The sequence below is a fragment of the Castor canadensis genome, chromosome 14 (genome assembly GCF_047511655.1).
Source record: "Castor canadensis chromosome 14, mCasCan1.hap1v2, whole genome shotgun sequence".
NCBI classification, from domain to species: Eukaryota; Metazoa; Chordata; class Mammalia; order Rodentia; family Castoridae; genus Castor; species Castor canadensis.
Genome location: NC_133399.1, coordinates 84,002,757 through 84,009,044, shown reverse-complemented (window position 1 = coordinate 84,009,044; position 6,288 = coordinate 84,002,757). Strand labels below are relative to the sequence as shown.

At 48.1% G+C, this 6,288-nt stretch overlaps 1 pseudogene; it reads left to right on the top strand.

Moving 5' to 3' along the window:
* The first annotated feature begins 2,257 nt into the window (after positions 1-2,257).
* LOC141416283 (uncharacterized) lies at positions 2,258-4,043 on the top strand (annotated as a pseudogene).
* Positions 4,044-6,288: the final 2,245 nt, after the last annotated feature.

Below are 6,288 nucleotides of genomic sequence, written 5' to 3'. Positions count from 1 at the left end.
AGAGTAAAAGTAAGCTTTTATTTTTAATAAAATCTAAAACTCCAACTAGTATACTAACAAAATATTCATAACATATTTGCAAAATATTTTAAGATCTATGTATTTTAGATAAATTAACATATAAAGAATTAACATATAAAGAAGTCCCAAAATTGAAGAAAAATATATAAATGCTGATGGAAAATGAACAGATTGCATGAATGTACTGTTGGGCTCCAACTAGGAAAAAAATAAAAGACGTGGGGCCTCGTTAAAAAAAAAAATAACAGGGACATTGTCATTTCAGGCTCAGGCTCCTTTGTTCCTAAACACTGACCTGAGCACAACCTCTCCCCTGGAATACACCATAACCTGGGCATGAACCCTCCTCTGGAATGCACCACCTCAGCCCTGATCCAATCATAATTGAGCAAAGCAGGCCCTTGCCCAAGGTGACCAAAAAAGAATAACTCTGGCCACACTCCTGATGACCAAGACACAATGGAGTAAAAACCAATTCCAATATGCCAAGACCCCCTCACCTGAATAACATCCAACCTGTTTACCCCTGGAATGAGAAGTCCTGCCTACTGCCCTTCCCCAATAAAAACCCTGCCGGGGTGAGGCTCGGGGCTCTCTGTGCAGATCCGCTGTGTCGGTGAGGTTGGAGAGCCTGAGCTTAAGCCCGAATAAAGGCTCTTTGTTTTTGCATGCGACTTCGGACTCCTGAGCGGTCTTTTGGGTCTTGCAATCTGGGTACAACATTTGGGGGCTCGTCCGGGATCCTCTCCAGACCCCCAGGACCCCCAATTCGTGGAGCCTGATGCCGGCTGGTAAGTGTTCTGTTTTTGTGAAGTGTCTGTTCTGAGTGTCGGGCTCTATTAGGATAGCCTGCAGGTGGTCTAGGCGGACACACTGAAAGACCCCAGGCTGTGGGACTCGGGAGACATTCCAAGCCCACCGGACCGAGATTGGATCCCATTGGTTAAACTGAGGAGACGAAGAGGGTCACGCCCACGGAACAGTGAGAGGCCATCATCTCATTTTCGTTTTTGCCTTAAGGCGCCAGGAAATATTGTTTCTGCATGCATAGTCTTAGTATTCATTGTTGTGTGTGTGACTTATATGACTTTAGAAATGGGACAGACACAGGTGATGCCTCTCAGTTTATTTTCAGATCACTTTTCAGATGTTAGAGCTCGAGCTAGGGAACATGGACTGGAAATTTAAAAAGGCAGACTTTCTATTCTTTGCAGGAATGAATGGCCGACATTCGGCATCGGATGGCCACCAGAGGGCACTCTAGACCTTCCTACCATTTGCAGGGCCAAAGATGTAATCTTTGAAAAGCTGGGACACCCAGACCAAGTCCCTTATATCGTGACCTGGCAAGTCTTAGTGGAAGACCCCCCAAACTGGCTCAAGTCCTTCTTGCCACCACGGTCATCAAAACTAACCATCTTAACTTTGCAGGAAAATGAGTGGCAAAAAAATGAAACTAAACCCTCCGCTCCTGAGTCTGCTACCCAGAACTCTACTGCCCCCCTCTACTCCATCTTACAAGGTGGCACTGAGGAGCACCTCTTGTCTCTACCACCACCCTATCAGTCCCCACCACTGAGGGTGGGGACACCTGAGCCACAGGGCCCTGGGGAGGTCTGAGGCAAGCCCAACTTCTGGAGCTGGAAGTCCCAGCTCCTCATACCAGGAGAAGGGCTCAGTGGGACCAGCTAAAGCCATCAGCTGATTCCACAGTTCTCCTGTTATGGGCAATAGGGCGACACAATGAAACGGGAGACCAACAAATGCAATATTGGCCCTTTGCTACTAGTGACCTTCATAATTGGAAATTACAAACACCAAAGTTTTCTGAAAAACCTCAGGGTCTTATTGATCTTTTAGACTCTGTCCTATTCACTCACCAGCCCACCTGGGGCGACTGTCAGCAGTTATTACAGATTCTGTTTACAACCAAGGAAAGAGAGAGAGAATCCAGGCAGAAGCCCGCAAGTTGGTTCCCGGAGATGATGGAAATCCAACCACCAACCAAGCCAGGATTGACGAGGGCTTCCCCTTGACCAGACCCAATTGGGACTATGACAGGGCAGAAGGTAAGGAGAGGCTCCGGGTCTACCGCCAGGCTCTAATGGGGGGTCTCTGAGCGGCCGCTAGGCGGCCCACTAATTTGGCCAAGGTAAGCTATGTGCAACAAGACAAGGCTGAATCACCGGCAGCCTTCTTGGAACAGGTGCTAGAGGCATACCGTACTTATACTCCCATGAACCCAGAAGCACCTGAAAATAAGAATGCAATTATTCTAACATTTGTAAATCAGTCAGCCCCCAACATAAGGCATAAACTGCAGAAGTTGGACAGGTTAGTTGACAGGTCCCTACAGGAACTCCTGGCAGTGGCTGAAAAGGTTTATAACCATCGGGAAACTCCAGAGGAGAGACAAACTCGAATGACCTTGGAGGCAGGAGCAAAGCAGACTCACCAACTCGCTAAGATTCTCTTGGCCTCCTCTGTGGAATTGCCAGAGGACCGGGCACATCAACTACGCCGGTTGACAGCTGACCCAGGTAAGAGAGGGCCCACAGGAGGCACCCTAAGCTACAGAAAAACCAGTGTGCTTACTGTAAAAAGCTAGGCCACTGGATCAAAGAGTGTCCTGAGAAGCTGACTACAAAGCAAGATGATGGTAGGGGCTGAGCCCAAATCCTGGAATTAGAGGAACTAGGTGACTAGTGGGGATGGGGTTTGGGCCCCTTCCCCAAACCTAGGGTAACTCTTAAAGTGGAGGGGACACCTGTAAGTTTTCTCGTGGACACAGCCGCTCAACACTCAGTCTTGACACGGCCACAAGGAAAGTTGTCACAAAAAAGGTCTTGGGTGCAGGGGGCAACCGGTATGAACCAATACCCATGGACTACCTGAAGAATAGTGGAACTGGGCATGGGCCGGGTATCCCACTCATTTATGGTCATACCAGAATGCCCCTCTCCACTCTTAGGAAGGTACTTACTTACTAAAATAGGAGCCCATATCTACTTTAACTCAGGAGAAACTCAAGTAACTAATAGGGAGGGACAGCCCATCCATGTGTTGACCCTCCACTTGGAGGATGAATACAGGTTACATCCAAGACCTACTCCCCTGTTGGGAGTAGAAATGTCTGAATGGCTGCAGAGACATCCAACTGTGTGGGCTGAAACTGGAGGCATGGAATTTGCAGCCCATAGCACTCCCATATGGGTGGAATTAAAGCCTGGGGCTTCACCGGCTAGGGTCAAACAGTACCCAATGTCCCTTGAGGCCCAGAAAGGGATCACCCCTCATATCTGATGCTTCCGAGAAAAAGGTATTCTAATACCTTGCCATTCCGCGTGGAACACTCCCTTATTACCTGTAAAAAAGCCCAACTCCAATGACTACTGGCCAGTTCAAGACCTAAGAGAAGTTAACAAGCAGGTAATGGACATACACCCCACAGTGCCTAACTCTTATACACTCCTGAGTTCTTTGTCCCCCTCCAGAACTTAGTATACAGTCTTAGATTTGAAAGATGCTTTCTTCAGCCTCCCCTTAGCGGAACCGAGCCAGCCACTCTTTGCCTTTGAGTGGCAAGACCGGGAGGAAGGATTCAACGGACAGCTCACATGGACCAGACTGCCCCAAGGGTTCAAAAACTCACCAACCATCTTTGATGAAGCCCTTCATGAAGACCTGAGTGAGTATCGGGTAGAGCACCCCCAACTCACCTTGTTACAATATGTTGATGATATCCTGATAGCCACAGACAGCCTCTCGGGATGCAGACAAGGGACAGAGGACTTATTGGCCATCTTAGGAGACCTCGGCTACCGAGTCTCCACAAAAAAAGCCCAGATATGTAAAAAGGAGGTAATTTACTGGGCTACATTCTTAAAGATGGACAGAGATGGCTCACAGAGGCCAGAAAAGAAACAATGCTTAAGATACCCACCTCTACTACTAGGAGGGCAGTCCAAGAATTCCTAGGGTCAGCAGGCTTCTGCTGCCTCTGGGTACCCAATTTTGCAGAGCTGGCCCAACCTCTATATGAGGTCACCAGAGAAAGTGAGCCTTTTACATGGACTGGAGACCAAGAGAAGGCCTTCGCCAAAATAAAGCAGGCCCTGCTGTCAGCCACCGCCCTAGGACTTCCTGATATCACCAAGCCATTCCATCTCTTCATGGACGAGAGAAAAGGCATAGCTAAGGGGGTACTAACTCAGACTTTAGGGCCCTGGAGCAGACCAGTGGCATACTTCTCCAAGAAATTGGATCCAGTGGCTACCAGTTGGCCTCCTTGCATGTGAATTATTGCGGCGACTGCCCTGCTAGTCAAGGATGCAGATAAATTAACATTGGGACAGAAATTATTTGCCACCACCCCTCATACTCTAGAGGGGATCTTAAAACAGCCACCCGACAGATGGATGAGTAATGTCCGAATGACCCATTATCAAAGCTTGCTTCTCAATCCCCCGTGTGTCCACTTCCTCCCGAGTACAACTCTCAATCCGGCCACCTTGCTGCCTGACCCAGACCTGGAAGCTCCCTTGCATGATTGTGCAGGGATCCTGAGTCAAGCTCATGGGCTCAAAAAAGACCTGACTGAGCAACCGCTCCCAGATGCTGAGATCACTTGGTTCACAGATGGCAGCAGCTTCATTTGGAATGGACAAAGGTATGCAGGGGCAGCAGTGGTGACAGAGTCTGAAATAATTTGGGCAGCCATTCTCACTGTGGGAACATCAGCCCAAAGGGCAGAACTGATAGCCCTCACCAAGGCCCTAGAACTGGGTAAAGACAAAAAGCTCAATGTGTACACTGATAGCCGGTATGCCTTTGCCACGGCACATGTTCATGGGGCCATATACTAGGAGAGAGGGTTACTCACGGCAGAAGGAAAAACCATTAAAAATAAACAGGAGATCCTGGATCTGCTGGCCGCCTTATGGCTGCCAAAAAAACTGGCCATTATTCATTGTCCTGGGCACCAAAAAGCAGAAATGCCCATAGCCCATGGCAACTGGAAAGCAGACCAAACAGCCAGGGTGGTGGCTTTATAAGCCACCACTGTCCTGACCACTCAGCTACCTGACCCAGGAACACCAACACTGCTAGACCAGCCCCACTATTCACAATAGGATTTAAGGTCAATACAAGTGCTACCTGAGACCAAAAAAATTGATGGTTGGTGGTATACAGGAGACCATAAGATAATTTTGCCTGGTGACCTAGCTGAAAACCTCCTCCACCATATTCATTGAACCACACATTTGGGGACTCGGAAGACAGAAGACCTCCTGAGGAACGCCCATCTAAAAGTGCTCAAGCTTAGGCCACTGAATGATTCAATTGCTGCCAAATGCCTTAGTTGCAGGCTAACTAATGTAAAAAATGCACTTAAGGAACAGGGGGCTCGATTAAGGGACACCAAACCAGGAGCCCATTGGGAAATGGACTTTATGGAAATAAAACCTGGCAAATATGGCTATAACTATCTCCTAGTTTTGGTAGATACTTTTTTCAGGATGGACTGAGGCATTCTCCACCAAACATGAGACTGCACAAATGGTCATCAAAAAGCTGCTGGAGGACATCCTACCAAGGTATGGTATGCATCGCTCCTGAGCTCTGACAATGGACTGGCCTTTGCTTCTCAGGTAACTCAAGAGTTAGCCAAGGCACTGGGGGCAAAATGGAAATTACACTGTAGTATAGACCCCAGAGTTCAGGACAGGTAGAAAGAATGAATAGAACCCTAAAGGAGACTCTTACCAAATTAACCATGGAGACTGGCGGGGACTGGGTGGCTCTTCTTCCCTTTGCCTTGTATCAGGTGCGGAATTCACCCTATCAGTTAGGATTAACCCCTTATGAAATTATGTTTGGGAGACCTCCTCCCATCTTATCTAATCTAAAGGCTGAATTGATTGCTGAATTTGATAACCAACAATTGCTTGATTCCTTAGAAGCTGTAGCACAAGCACACAAAGATGTATGGCCTTGTTTAAAGGCTATCTACGAAGCTGCTCCTCCATCTACACCGCATAACTACCGACCAGGAGACTGGGTCTACGTGCACAGATACCACCAGAAAAACCTTGAACCACGCTGGAAAGGACCATACATCATGCTTCTGACCACACCAATGGCTATTAAAGTCAACGAGGTTGCCACCTGGATTCATCACACCCATGTCCGGCTTGCGGACCCCCACGACCGACTGGAGGATTATACTTCACAATGGAAGATCAACAGAGACACGGACAATCCCCT